Source organism: Pelobates fuscus, chromosome 1 (assembly GCF_036172605.1).
Source record: "Pelobates fuscus isolate aPelFus1 chromosome 1, aPelFus1.pri, whole genome shotgun sequence".
NCBI lineage: Eukaryota > Metazoa > Chordata > Amphibia > Anura > Pelobatidae > Pelobates > Pelobates fuscus.
This window is the reverse complement of record NC_086317.1, coordinates 455,822,201-455,837,707: the sequence shown is the minus strand read 5'-3', so window position 1 is coordinate 455,837,707 and position 15,507 is coordinate 455,822,201. Positions and strand designations below refer to the sequence as shown.

The window sequence follows — 15,507 nt, the reverse complement described above, 5'->3', positions numbered from 1 at the left end:
GATATTCTGTTTGTATCTCTCTGGCTGCACGTCACGTCGTTGGACACCCCGTTCAAACACAGCCAAGAAGCTATGAGTGAGAATTTGTTTTGGCAGGCTCAGAGCTGATAGCATGTTTCGGCATGGCAAGGCCTCCGTTCAAAATCCCAGCAATCAGCTTGTTTCAGGAGCTTACGTATTGAAAAGCGAGCAAGCCCGGACAATGGCTGCATATTTCCTATAGAGTCATCATCGAAGCATTCATTTAACCCGGCGTCCTTGTATTCGACGCTGCTCTGCCAGAATCACCGCCACTCTCTTTGTAATCAACACATTTCCAGAACAAGCGAGTGAGAAAGGTAAATGAAAGAATAATTACATTTTCAGCCAGAGAGGCCAATCAGTCATTGTCTGTAAGACCTGGCTGCAGTGTAGTTTATCGAAGTTTAGTCCAGTGTTTGGCGTAACTAACCCCTGTTTTCTGATGCGGACTAAGGTTTTGTGTTTTGTGTTGGTTATATGTACATTGTGCTGCTTGCTACTTGTTTCTGCGTCAGATATGTTTAAACTAAAATAGATGAACTGTGACTAAATGAATTGGAGATGTGGCTAAAGGTTCCCAATTCAGTTTTTAATGAATAACTCTGCCTGGGGATGAGAATTGTAATTGGTTCTTTTCTAACGAATTTGTCATAGATTAAATTCCGTGCCTGAATATTTGGTGACTCAGTTAGAAATATCTTTCCACAATTCTAGTTTTTTTTTTTGTAGTACTATTACTGAAATTATTTAGTTACTTACAGTAAGCAAATCGAAACATAGAATCTGCTGGAGGCTGTAAAAATGACATTAAGAGTAAGTTGCTGTATTTGCAGAGCCAATTAATTAGTGACAAGGCCTTCGTTCTAAAGGTCGATATAACTAGCACCACTAAGCTGAGTTATAGAATCTATTACTCCGTTACAAATATGGTCAGGCTCAGGACGTGCATTTAGCTCTTGGGATTCATTTCAATGGTTAAAAGACACAAGATGGACGGTTAGGTATTATTACTAAAGATGGCACGTTGTAACGAGTTTCAGCATTATTTTAGTTAGGAAGTTTTGCTTTACCTTCTCTGCTGCTCCACTTCCCCTAGCAGTGCCGCCTCCTCTCCTGCTCTACATCCCTGCTGCCGTATTACCTCCTCTGCTGCTCTACATCCCTGCTGCCGCATTACCTCCTCTGGGCTCTACATCCCTGCTGACGTATTACCTCCTCTGCTGCTCTACATGCATGCTGCCGTATTACCTCCTCTGGGCTCTACATCCCTGCTGCCGTATTACATCCCCTGCTGCTCTACATCTCTGCTTCCGTATTACCTCCTCTGCTGCTCTACATCCCTGCTTCCGTATTACCTCCTCTGCTGCTCTACATCCCTGCTGCCATATTACCTCCTCTGCTGCTCTACATCCCTGCTGCCGTATAACCTCCTCTGCTAATCTACATCCCTGCTGCCGTATTACCTCCTCCGTTACTCTACATCCCTGCTGCCATTTTACCTCCTCTGCGACTCTACATTCCTGCTGCCGTATTACCTCCTCTGCGACTCTACATTCCTGCTGCTGTATTACCTCCTCTATTACTCTACATTCCTGCTGCCGTATTACCTCCTCTGCGACTCTACATCCCTGCTGCCGTATTACCTCCTCTGCTGCTCTACATCCCTGCTGCCGTATTACGTCCTTTGCTGCTCTACATTCCTGCTGCCGTATTACCTCCTCTGTTACTCTACATTCCTGCTGCCGTATTACCTCCTCTGCGACTCTACATCCCTGCTGCCGTATTACCTCCTCTGCTGCTCTACATCCCTGCTGCCGTATTTCCTCCTCTGCTGCTCTACATCCCTGCTGCTCTATTACCTCCACTGCTGCTCTACATCCCTGCTGCCGTATTACCTCCTCTGCTACTCTACATCCCTGCTGCCGTATTACCTCCTCTGCTGCTCTACATCCCTGCTGCCGTATTACCTCCTCTGTTACTCTACATTCCTGCTGCCATATTACCTCCTTTCCGACTCTACATCCCTGCTGCTCTATTACCTCCACTGCTGCTCTACATCCCTGCTGCCGTATTACCTCCTCTGCTGCTCTACATCCCTGCTGCCGTATTACCTCCTGTGCTGCTCTACATCCCTGCTGCCGTATTACCACCTCTGCTGCTCTACATCCCTGCTGCCATTTTACCTCCTCTGCTACTCTACTTCCAAGCCTCCATTTTACCTCCTCTGCTGCTCTACATCCCTGCTGCCGTATTACCTCCTCTGCTGCTCTACATCCCTGCTGCCGTATTACCTCCTCTGCTTATCTACATTCCTGCTGCCGTATTACCTCCTCTGCTGCTCTACATCCCTGCTGCCGTATTACCTCCTCTGCTGCTCTACATCCCTGCTGCCATTTTACCTCCTCTGCGACTCTACATCCCTGCTGCCGTATTACCTCCTCCGTTACTCTACATTCCTTCTGCCGTATTACCTCCTCTGCTGCTCTACATCCCTGCTGCTGTATAACCTCCTCTGCTAATCTACATCCCTGCTGCCGTATTACCTCCTCTGCTGCACTACATCCGTGCTGCCGTATAACCTCCTCTGCTGCTCTACATTCCTGCTGCCGTATAACCTCCTCTGCTGCTCTACATCCGTGCTGCCGTATTACCTCCTCTGCTGCTCTACATCCCTGCTGCCATATAACCTCCTCTGCTGCTCTACATTCCTGCTGCCGTATTACCTCCTCTGCTGCTCTACATTCCTGCTGCCGTATAACCTCCTCTGCTGCTCTACATCCGTGCTGCCGTATTACCTCCTCTGCTGCTCTACATCCCTGCTGCCGTATTACCTCCTCTGCTGCTCTACATCCCTGCTGCCGTATTACCTCCTCTGCTTATCTACATTCCTGCTGCCGTATTACCTCCTCTGCTGCTCTACATCCCTGCTGCCGTATTACCTCCTCTGCTGCTCTACATCCCTGCTGCCATTTTACCTCCTCTGCGACTCTACATCCCTGCTGCCGTATTACCTCCTCCGTTACTCTACATTCCTTCTGCCGTATTACCTCCTCTGCTGCTCTACATCCCTGCTGCTGTATAACCTCCTCTGCTAATCTACATCCCTGCTACCGTATTACCTCCTCTGCTGCACTACATCCGTGCTGCCGTATAACCTCCTCTGCTGCTCTACATTCCTGCTGCCGTATAACCTCCTCTGCTGCTCTACATCCGTGCTGCCGTATTACCTCCTCTGCTGCTCTACATCCCTGCTGCCGTATAACCTCCTCTGCTGCTCTACATTCCTGCTGCCGTATTACCTCCTCTGCTGCTCTACATTCCTGCTGCCGTATAACCTCCTCTGCTGCTCTACATCCGTGCTGCCGTATTACCTCCTCTGCTGCTCTACATCCCTGCTGCCGTATAACCTCCTCTGCTGCTCTACATTCCTGCTGCCGTATTACCTCCTCTGCTGCTCTACATTCCTGCTGCCGTATTACCTCCTCTGCTAATCTACATTCCTGCTGCCATATTACCTCCTTTGCTGCTCTACATCCCTGCTGCCGTGTTACCTCCTTTGCTGCTCTGCTCCCCTTGCTGCCCTTCAGTGTGTCCCTACACTTCTGTCTGCCTATGCTGCTCTATGCACTCTGCTGCTGTGCTTCTCTGTCTCCCCCTGCTGTTCAACTGTCTCTGCTGCTCTTCCTCCTCTGCTTCTTTATATCCTCTGCTGCTCTGTTTCTCTTTATTGCTCTGCCTCCCTCTGCTGCTCTGCCTCTCTATATTGCTCTGCCTCCCTCTGCTGCTCTGCCTCTCTATATTGCTCTGCCTCCCTCTGCTGCTCTGCCTCTCTATATTGCTCTGCCTCCCTCTGCTGCTCTGCCTCTCTATATTGCTCTGCCTCCCTCTGCTGCTCGGCATATGCTGTTGCCCTTGTTATGTTATCCCTTTTCTCGTCTGTCTCCTTCGTCTGTTTTTCTTTTCTCAGCTGCTTCACCCCAATTTTATGTCTGGGTGGAAGGAGAGAATCCTCCTTTCATAAAATTAATTTTTACTAATAAAATAGATATAGAAAATAAAACCAATGTAAAGTATATTCATTTCTATTCCATCTAACAAAAGCGCTCTCCCTCACACACGGTCGAAGCAAAGCAGCACATTGGGAGCAATAAAAGGGGCAGCGTTTATCTGGTCGATAATTTGCTGCCTGTCACAGTGATGTAAGAGGGGGTAGGGAGATACACAAGGAGAGTATTACTTTACTGAGAGGGTAGTGGATGCATGGAATAGCCTTCCAGCTGAAGTGGTAGAGCTTAACACAGTAAAGGAGTTTAAGCATGCATGGGATATGCAAAAGGCTATTCTAGCTATAAGATAAGGCTAGGGACTAATGAAAGTATTTAGAAAATTGGGCAGACTAGATGGGCCGAATGGTTCTTATCTGCCGCCATATGTTTCTATGTAACAACGACACACAAAGAGGTAAAAGGGGGGTTAAGAGACACACAGCAGGTAAGGAGGTTAAGAAATAAACAGGAGTTAAGAAAGAAAGTTAGAAGTAGGTAGGAAACTGTATAGGGAGAGGTATTAGCAGTAGAAAGAGGGAAGTGCTCATGCCATTGTACAGAACACTGGTGAGACCTCACTTGGAGTACTGCTGCTCTACATTCCTGCTGCCGTATTACCTCCTCTGCTGCTCTACATTCCTGCTGCCGTATAACCTCCTCTGCTGCTCTACATCCGTGCTGCCGTATTACCTCCTCTGCTGCTCTACATCCCTGCTGCCGTATTACCTCCTCTGCTGCTCTACATCCCTGCTGCCGTATTACCTCCTCTGCTTATCTACATTCCTGCTGCCGTATTACCTCCTCTGCTGCTCTACATCCCTGCTGCCGTATTACCTCCTCTGCTGCTCTACATCCCTGCTGCCATTTTACCTCCTCTGCGACTCTACATCCCTGCTGCCGTATTACCTCCTCCGTTACTCTACATTCCTTCTGCCGTATTACCTCCTCTGCTGCTCTACATCCCTGCTGCTGTATAACCTCCTCTGCTAATCTACATCCCTGCTGCCGTATTACCTCCTCTGCTGCACTACATCCGTGCTGCCGTATAACCTCCTCTGCTGCTCTACATTCCTGCTGCCGTATAACCTCCTCTGCTGCTCTACATCCGTGCTGCCGTATTACCTCCTCTGCTGCTCTACATCCCTGCTGCCGTATAACCTCCTCTGCTGCTCTACATTCCTGCTGCCGTATTACCTCCTCTGCTGCTCTACATTCCTGCTGCCGTATAACCTCCTCTGCTGCTCTACATCCGTGCTGCCGTATTACCTCCTCTGCTGCTCTACATCCCTGCTGCCGTATAACCTCCTCTGCTGCTCTACATTCCTGCTGCCGTATTACCTCCTCTGCTGCTCTACATTCCTGCTGCCGTATTACCTCCTCTGCTAATCTACATTCCTGCTGCCATATTACCTCCTTTGCTGCTCTACATCCCTGCTGCCGTGTTACCTCCTTTGCTGCTCTGCTCCCCTTGCTGCCCTTCAGTGTGTCCCTACACTTCTGTCTGCCTATGCTGCTCTATGCACTCTGCTGCTGTGCTTCTCTGTCTCCCCCTGCTGTTCAACTGTCTCTGCTGCTCTTCCTCCTCTGCTTCTTTATATCCTCTGCTGCTCTGTTTCTCTTTATTGCTCTGCCTCCCTCTGCTGCTCTGCCTCTCTATATTGCTCTGCCTCCCTCTGCTGCTCTGCCTCTCTATATTGCTCTGCCTCCCTCTGCTGCTCTGCCTCTCTATATTGCTCTGCCTCCCTCTGCTGCTCTGCCTCTCTATATTGCTCTGCCTCCCTCTGCTGCTCGGCATATGCTGTTGCCCTTGTTATGTTATCCCTTTTCTCGTCTGTCTCCTTCGTCTGTTTTTCTTTTCTCAGCTGCTTTACCCCAATTTTATGTCTGGGTGGAAGGAGAGAATCCTCCTTTCATAAAATTAATTTTTACTAATAAAATAGATATAGAAAATAAAACCAATGTAAAGTATATTCATTTCTATTCCATCTAACAAAAGCGCTCTCCCTCACACACGGTCGAAGCAAAGCAGCACATTGGGAGCAATAAAAGGGGCAGCGTTTATCTGGTCGATAATTTGCTGCCTGTCACAGTGATGTAAGAGGGGGTAGGGAGATACACAAGGAGAGTATTACTTTACTGAGAGGGTAGTGGATGCATGGAACAGCCTTCCAGCTGAAGTGGTAGAGCTTAACACAGTAAAGGAGTTTAAGCATGCATGGGATATGCAAAAGGCTATTCTAGCTATAAGATAAGGCTAGGGACTAATGAAAGTATTTAGAAAATTGGGCAGACTAGATGGGCCGAATGGTTCTTATCTGCCGCCATATGTTTCTATGTAACAACGACACACAAAGAGGTAAAAGGGGGGTTAAGAGACACACAGCAGGTAAGGAGGTTAAGAAATAAACAGGAGTTAAGAAAGAAAGTTAGAAGTAGGTAGGAAACTGTATGGGGAGAGGTATTAGCAGTAGAAAGAGGGAAGTGCTCATGCCATTGTACAGAACACTGGTGAGACCTCACTTGGAGTACTGTACACAGTACTGGAGACCCTATCTTCAGAAGGATATTGATACCTTAGAGAGAGTTCAAAGAAGGGCTACTAAACTGGTTCATGGATTGCAGTATAAAACTTACCAGGAAAGGTTAAAGGATCTTAACATGTATAGCTTGGAGGAAAGACGAGACAGGGGGGATATGATAGAAACATTTAAATACATAAAGGGAATCAACACAGTAAAGGAGGAGACTATATTTAAACGAAGAAAAACTACCACAACAAGAGGACATAGTCTTAAATTAGAGGGACAAAGGTTTAAAAATAATATCAGGAAGTATTACTTTACTGAGAGGGAAGTGGATGCATGGAATAGCCTTCCAGCTGAAGTGGTAGAGGTTAACACAGTAAAGGAGTTTAAGCATGCGTGGGATAGGCATAAGGCTATCCTAACTATAAGATAAGGCCAGGGACTAATGAAAGTATTTAGAAAACTGGGCAGACTAGATGGGCCGAATGGTTCTTATCTGCCGTCACATTCTATGTTTCTATGTTTCTATGAAACAGAGGGGTAAGTGAGTAACATGTAAGGGAGGCTTAAGAGACACATAAAGAGGGTGAGGAAGGTTTAAGAGACAGCAGGGGGTGAGGAAATGCACACAAAGAGGTGAGAGGGGTGCACGGAGAAGTCAAAGGGGTGAAGCAACACAACATTTTACTGGGATGATGCCAACAGAATTCCGTTGAAGGTTCCAAATCATCTAGGTGTGTCCCTGCTACAGGGTTCTGTCAGCTTTTAAACAGTTTGACAAAAAATGTGTCTGCCTGGCCCCCAAAGATCAGACATTTTATTTCCACATTATCTGTGCAATTCCTGTCCGTCAACGATGGGCCGCAAGCAGTAGTACTTCCTAGTTATTCTCTCAGTTATCACGAGTCCATCTCAATTATTTTCTGTCCGCAGTGCTTTGACTCTTACCTCTTGTTCACACATTAACATGAGTTCGATGCATGGAATAATAATTGATAGATCCAAGTGTAATGCCACGTCCTTCACATGCATTGATCAAGGTTAGTAGTAAATGTTCTTTTATAGTGTAAGACAGGTGTGATGTGTATGATACATTGACCCCATTGTGATATATAGGTCGGTTCTTGAAGCATCATGCATCTTTTTACAATTACCTTGAAATATAAATGACAACTATACAGAGGCGGCTCTAGACTTTATGAGGCCTTAGGCGAAACGCAAACATGAGGCCCCACTAACAAAAAAGTGTCACATATACACATTGATGCGCTGTCTACCTGTGTATGTACCTGAGAGTGTGTCTGACAGATAGTATCCTTGTGTGTCTGAATGTATGTCTCTGTGAGCATGTTTGCGTTTTTGTCTGAGACCCTATGTGTATGGGGTAGCTGCTTGAAGTGTGTTGTGTGTGTGTATAAGGGGGGGGGTGATGGTGAGAGGGGGGTGATGGTGAGAGGGAGAAGGGGTGCGATGGTGAGAGGGAGAAGGGGTGCGATGGTGAGAGGGAGAAGGGGTGCGATGGTGAGAGGGAGAAGGGGTGCGATGGTGAGAGGGAGAAGGGGTGCGATGGTGAGAGGGAGAGGGGGTGCGATGGTGAGAGGGAGAGGGGGTGCGATGGTGAGAGGGAGAGGGGGTGCGATGGTGAGAGGGAGAGGGGGTGCGATGGTGAGAGGGAGCGGGGGTGCGATGGTGAGAGGGAGCGGGGGTGCGATGGTGAGAGGGAGCGGGGGTGCGATGGTGAGAGGGAGCGGGGGTGCGATGGTGAGAGGGAGCGGGGGTGCGATGGTGAGAGGGAGCGGGGGTGCGATGGTGAGAGGGAGCGGGGGTGCGATGGTGAGAGGGAGCGGGGGTGCGATGGTGAGAGGGAGCGGGGGGTGATGGTAATGTGAGAGGGGGTAATGTGAGAGGGGGTAAAGTGAGAGTGAGGGGGGTAAAGTGAGAGTGAGGGGGGTAAAGTGAGAGTGAGAGGGGGTAATGTGAGAGTGAGAGGGGGTAATGTGAGAGTGAGAGGGGGTAATGTGAGAGTGAGAGGGGGTAATGTGAGAGGGGGTAATGTGAGAGGGGGTAATGTGAGAGGGGGTAATGTGAGAGGGGGTAATGTGAGAGGGGGTAATGTGAGAGGGGGTGATGGTGAGTGGGGTGAGGCTGAGGGTGGTGACGGAGGGTTATGCTGAGGGTGGTGGGGGGTGATGCTGAGGGTGGCAGGGGGGTGATGCTGAGGGTGGCAGGGGGGTGATGCTGAGGGGGTGGTGAGGCTGAGGGTGGTGGGGGGTGGTGGTGAGGCTGAGGGTGGTGGGGGGTGAGGCTGAGGGTGGTGAGGCTGAGGGGGTGGGGGTGGTGAGGCTGAGGGTGAGGCTGAGGGTGGTGGGGGTGATGGTGAGGGTAGGGGGGGTGAGGCTGAGGGTGGTGGGGGGGTGATGGTGAGGGTGGTGGGGGTGGGGATGCTGAGGGTGGTGAGGGGTGATGGTTGGTGATGGGGTGGTGAGGCTGTGGGGGGTGAGGGTGAGGCTGGGGGTGGTGATGGTGGTGGGGGTGAGGCTGAGGGTGGTGGGGGTGATGGTGAGTGAGGCCGAGGGTGGTGATGGTGAGGGGGGGGTGAGGCTGAGGGTGGTGGGGGTGATGGTGAGGGTGGGGGGCTGAGGCTGAGGGTGGGGGTGGGGGGTGAGGCGGAGGGTGGTGGGGGTGATGGTGAGTGAGGCTGAGGGTGGTGATGGTGGGGGGGTGAGGCTGAGGGTGGTGGGGGGTGATGCTGAGGGTGGGGGGGTGAGGCTGAGAGTGGTGAGGCTGAGTGTGGTGGGGGTGAGGCTGAGGGTGGTGGGGGGTGATGGTGAGGGGGTGAGGCTGAGGGTGATGGTTGGTGGTGAGGCTGTGGGGGGTACGGCTGGGGGTGGTGATGGTGGTGGGGGGTGATGGGGAGGTGGAGCCTACCTTTCCCTGGTGGTCCAGTGGGCTCCCTGGTGGTCCGGTGGCCATTACTTCCGGTCTGCAGCTCCGCAGCGCTGCAGACCGTGTAATCTCGCGAGATTTCAGAGCGTTGCCGTGGTAACCCGCGGCAACGCTCTGATTGGCCAATTCTCGCGAGTCACATGGTCTGCAGCTCTGCACACTGCGGAGCTGCAGACCAGTGTCTGCGGTGGCTGGCCGGCAGCCAGGAGGGGCCTCGCACCCGGCGGCATACCGGGCAAGCCGCCGGGCCCCCTCCTGGTGTCAGGTCCTCGGTCACTGACCGAGGACCTGACACACTCTGCCAACAGGCGGTTTAGGCGGCCGCGAGGCCCCAGCCAGCGCGAGGCCTTAGGCGGCCGCCTAAACCGCCTAATTAGAGAGCCGCCTCTGCAACTATAACACCGATTTGCATTCGAATTAAATTGATTGCAGAAATCTGTGATCCTCTTTCACACCAAAATTCTGAGAACAAAACACTCCAGGTAGGGTCTTGCTAGCAAATGATAAACTACTTTTAGCATTCATTTCTTGGCCTTTTCCAGCAGCTGAACATAAAAGCCCATTATTTTTTTACCTTTTTTGTACATATTTGAAATCACCCAGAAATTATAATTTCTATAAAAGGCACCCTCCCTCCTCTTCCCCCCACCTCCCCAAGCTAGAATATTATATTTTAAACAAAATGCGCTTATGGGATAGTATAGTACATTTTAGAAACCCTGGCCTGTCTTATTTCGGGTTGAGTGCTGATAGACCCAGATCTTGCTCAGAGGCCATGTGTTATTTGAGTTCCAAAACAATGTGTAGTCAAACAGAAATCCTAAAATGTGCCCTAACACGCAGCCGAATGTGCTTGGCTGTTAAATAAGGGAGTGTGCATTTTTAGGTTTTGAAATCACTTGTTTGATATCATACCAAGACTACAGGAAAGGGCAAAGGGGATTTCGGAACAGTATTTTAACAAGGACTCTGCTGAAGAAGTTGCCCGAAACTCAAAAAGATTAAAAAAAAAAAAACGTTATTTCTCTGTTTTAATTGTAGTACATTTTCCCCCGAATGTTCTATATTTAGTCAGTTTCTATTCATTTTCTAGATAACGAACTTACCTAAATATCTAGTTGTTTTAGACTCATAAAAATCTAGCATTACACTAATCAAGATAACACACGGCAGATAACAGAGATTTGTTTACTTTAGATTATTTCTTAGTGAGATATTAGCAGTGATTGATACTGAATTAGAGAACTAGAGAGTTGCAGATTGCTAAAGGAACACTCCAAGCCCTTAATAAAGTAGTTCAGCTTGCACAGATTACTTTTTGGTTTGGCTGATGACTAGTATACCCAGTGCTGCTGCCCAAAAGTAGTAGTAGTTTGAGTGCAGGGCTTGCTCTGCCGTACACACAACACACACATATGTATGACACTACAGGCGAAGATAATGAGTGCTCATGTGTGCGTTTTGCATTTTCCTGATGGAGCTCTGTTCAACCCTCGGGTTGCAGGTTGAAATCGCGGCAGGGTTGACTCAGCCCTTCATCCTTCCGAGGTAGATAAAATGAGTACCATTAAATTGGGTAATAGTAACAACCCCTGGATGTTGGGCGATGGTAACATCCCCAGGACGTACTTGAAAACCAAAGTAATCTGAATGTACCTTTCCTGGTTAAATACTGTGTTATTATTATTATTATTATTTCTCCACCGATTAGGCAGATTAAGTGGGTCAACTGACTTTATTTGTCATTATATTGTATATTTCCATGTTTGACCACTGACCTCTGTTTTAGAAACCTTACAGATACAACAAGATGATTGTTAGGAACCGAAGGACAATCTGAAGGAATTGTGTTTCCTTCTGTTTATTATATCTAGGTAGATCTGAGTTAGTACAATGCAACCTCCACCTCACACTAATGCACACGATGTGCTGAGAGGGTTGTTCAACACCTAAAAAAATGTCCTCAGTAAACCTTCTCTCTGTCTGTCTATCCTGGGTAGAATGCACCATTTTCTTTATAGTTAATCGATCACATCTGAGCGTAGGCATTGGTTTAGAAAATGTTTTATCAGCAAGAATGCATTGGAAATGACGTTGTATTCGAGAACATCTTGAAATCCAAAATTCACCAAAACAATAAGGGTCACATGTTTAAAATGTAGGCACAAACTTAAGAAATGGTAGGCAAATACCACTAGTATGATTGGGCTAGAGATTCAGATCAATGCAGAGGCTTCAAACTGGTTGGAAGACTTGACATTTTCTAGATGGTTTTTCCAGAGTTATGGAGGTATGAATGTGAAGGTTTCTTGACTTTTCAGAAACATGGAATCGGGAGTAGACTAGAGGTTATTTGAGTTATAAGTAACTAGCTATGTGGGTAAGAGCATAGCAACGGTGTCACCCTACATAACTCCTACTGTTCAAAGGCTTGATACCTGCCAATGTTCCCTGCCCATCTCCCGGGACAGAGGTTGGCAGAGAAGAGACCAGGTTGCACTGTGCAAGAAGTAGTCTTAGCCAGCAAAAGATGCAAGCAGAGCAACATTGAGATGGAGACAATGGTGCAGGTAGCATGGCAAAGTGATACTCTAAGCACCTAAACAACCGCTGCATGGTCCAAGTGTCACTCGGTCATGCGCCTTTCAACATGCATAAGGACTATGAACGTCATCAAATGTTGCTCATAGGAATGCCTTAGATTCAATGCTTCCCTATGAGAACCATTTGATTGAACAAGTGCTTCCATCTGCACTGATTGTCTATTAGAATAATTTGATTAGACGAGAAGTTGTAGGGGAGACAGCAGACAAGATAACATCACTGGGGGGAGGATCTGCCAGCAGAAAGAACTGTGACATAATGCTGGGAAAAAAGGTAAGTAACACTTTTTTTTTTCAATTTAAGATAGAGGGGCCTGAATTTATGTTTGTATTAATAACGCTATAGTGTTTGTTTAATCACACAAAGAGCAGTGTGTGCACTAACAGGCTATTAACAGAGCAGGAGATACAAACTTCTAAATTAAACACACTGTGCAATAAGGGAAGTATAACATTTGTAATTGTTTAAGACGACTGTTATAAGTTTAAATTGCTTTAGGTTCACAATGGAATGTTAACTAAGTAGTTATTTCAACAAAATTAAAAAAAAAATTGTTTTTTACCTTGCAGTTGGAGTCAGGATAAACTGTGGGAAAAGGGTTCCCAAGAAGAAAACAAGGTGAGTAGGTACAATTTAACTTTTAATTCTCCAGTGAATAAGTTCACTTGAATAACAGTTAATTCAATCAAATTTAGCATATAGCAAATGAAGCAATTTCCTTAAAGGGACTCTCCAGGCGGAGTCTTTTACTCACCTGGAGAGAGCAAAGCACCGCCCCATAGGAGAGAGCAAGAGTTAGGTATGTAAGGTAGAGATTACTCTGGGAGGCCATAAGCTTTCCTGAAGAGATGGGTTTTAAGGCCCTTCTTAAATGATTTTTAGCACTTTGCACTTTGAATTGACTCCTATAGGATACAGGGAGCCAATGTAAGGACTGGCAGAGGGGCGAGGTGTGAGAGGACCGACTAGAGAGGAAAATCAGTCTAGCTGCAGCATTCATTACAGACTGTAGCGGGGCAAATATGGCTTTTGGGGAGACCAATCAGGAGAGGGTTACAGTAATCCATGCGGGAAATTACTAGAGCATGGACAAGCTCCTTGGTAGCATCTTGCAAAAGAAAGGGGCGGATGCGGGCTATGTTTTTGAGTTGGACTACAGGACTTGGCAACAAACTGGATGTGAGACTCAAAGGTGAGACCAGAGTCAAGTATGACGCCAAGACAGCGTGCTTGCAGGGATGGACTTATGTGGATATCACTGACTTGAAGGGAGAGTGAGAGAGGAGGATCAGTATTAGGAGGAGGAAAGACAAGGAGTTCAGTTTTAGAGAGGTTAAGTTTGAGAAAGCGTGACGATATCCAGTCAGAGATGGAAGAAAGGCAAGCAGTGACACGTTGCAGGACGGCAGGGGAGAGGTCCAGGGAGGAGAGGTATATCTGAGTGTCATCAGCGTACAAGTGGTAGTGGAATCCAAAAGAGGCAATCAGTTTTCCAAGAGAGGCAGTATAAAGAGAAAATAGAAGTGGACCGAGGACAGAGCCTTGGGGAACTCCAACCGAGACAGCACGAGGGGAGGAGGTATCCTTGGAAAAGGAGACACTGAATGAGCGTTGGGAGAGATAGGAGGAAAACCAAGAGAGTACAGAGTCACAGAGACCGAGCGATTGAAGAGTTTGAAGGAGGAGAGCATGATCAAGGGTGTCAAAGGCAGCAGAGAGGTCAAGGAGAATTAATATGGAGTAGTGACCTTTGGATTTAGCGGAGATTAGGTCATTCGTCACTTTGATAAGAGCGGTCTCCGTAGAGTGGAGAGGGCGGAAGCCCGACTGAAGAGGGTCAAGGAGAGAGTTGGAATTAAGGAAGTGAGACACACGGGTAAAGACAAGTCTTTCCAAAAGCTTTGATGAGAAAGGGAGCAGGCATATGGGACGATAGTTAGAGGGGGAGGATGGGTCAAGAGATGTTTTTTTCAGGATAGGTAATACAGTGGCATGTTTAAGGTGAGCAGGAACAGTGCCAGAAGAGAGCGAGCAGTTAAAGATGTGTGTTAAGGTAGGCACAAGACAAGGGGATAGAGATTTGATGAGGTGAGATGGGACAGGATCGAGCGGGCAAGTGGTGGGGCGAGAGGAATGGAGAAGCGCAGCCACCTCTTGTTCAGTAGCCGGGGAGAAAGTCTGGAGGGTAGGGAAAGCATGATTTATGTGAGGTTGAGAAAGAGAATGGCAAGGAGGGGAGAATTGTTTCCTTAGCTGTTCAATCTTGTCACTAAAGTAACATGCAAAGCTATCAGCTGTAAGGTTAGTTTGGGGGTGGCCACAGCAGGGCGGAGAAGGGAATTAAAGGTGTCAAAGAGACGTCTGGGATTGCGGGAGCATGAACTAATGAGAGAGGAAAAGTAGGACTGTTTGGCGAGGGCATGGGCTGTGCTGTATGAAAGCAACATGAATCTATAATGAAGAAAGTCTGCCTGGGTGCGAGACTTCCTCCAGGAGCGTTCAGCACAACGGGAGCAACTCTGCAGATAGCGTGTTGATTTATTATGCCAAGGTTGGGGTCGTGTCCTCCTCGAGGTGCATGTTTTGAGTGGGGCTGCAGCGTTCAAGGCAGATGTGAGGGTAGTGTTATATGTGGAGATGGCCAGTGATGGACAGGAGAGGGAAGGGATGGATAGCAGTTGTGAATCAATGTCAGCTGACAGCTGCTGGAGGTCAATAGAGTTAAGGTTCCTCCTGAGCTGAGGGGGGTTAGGCTGAGGTTGTTGGGTGAGGGGGTAATTGAGAGCAAACGATAAGAGGTGGTGATCAGAGAGAGGAAATGGGGTGTTGCAGATATTAGATAATGTACATGAATAAGAGAAAATAAGGTCAAGGGTATTGCCAGCTACATGAGTGGGAGAATTAGCCCACTGCAATAGTCCAAGGGAGGAAGTAATTGAAAGTAGTTTAGAGGCTGCTGGGGTTAAAGGTGGGTTAATGGGAATATTGAAGTCTCCAAGAATTAGGGATGGAATGTTGGAAGAGAGGAAGTAGGGTAGCCAGGCAGCAAAGTGGTCAAGGAAGAGGAGAGGGGAACCAGGGGGACGATAGATAACGGCAATGTTAGCAGAGAAGGGTTTGAAAAGGCGAATTGAATGAATTTCAAATGATGGGAAAGAGAGGGCAGGGTTTTAAAGGAGCAGTGGGGTGAGAGAAGAAAACCTACACCGCCACCTTTAATATCCGCTTGTCTTGGATTGTGGGTAAAGTGAAGACCACCAAAGGACAGTGAGGCAGGGGTAGCAGTATCAGAGGGAGAGAGCCCTCTGTTTTGGTTAGTGCAAGTAGGTTTAGGGAGTGTGAGATAAATAGGTCATGGATGGAAG

The 15,507-nt window shown here is 47.8% G+C and overlaps 1 protein-coding gene across 1 annotated transcript in view; it reads left to right on the top strand.

Annotated features, from left to right (window-relative positions):
* The first annotated feature begins 235 nt into the window (after positions 1 to 235).
* The window catches only part of AMOTL1 (angiomotin like 1), a 173,548-nt gene continuing 158,276 nt past the window's right edge, over positions 236 to 15,507 (top strand). Inside the window, exon 1 of the mRNA XM_063430626.1 lies at positions 236 to 338. The gene's annotated coding sequence lies outside the window, so the exon portion shown is untranslated. The remainder of the gene's footprint in view (positions 339 to 15,507) is intronic.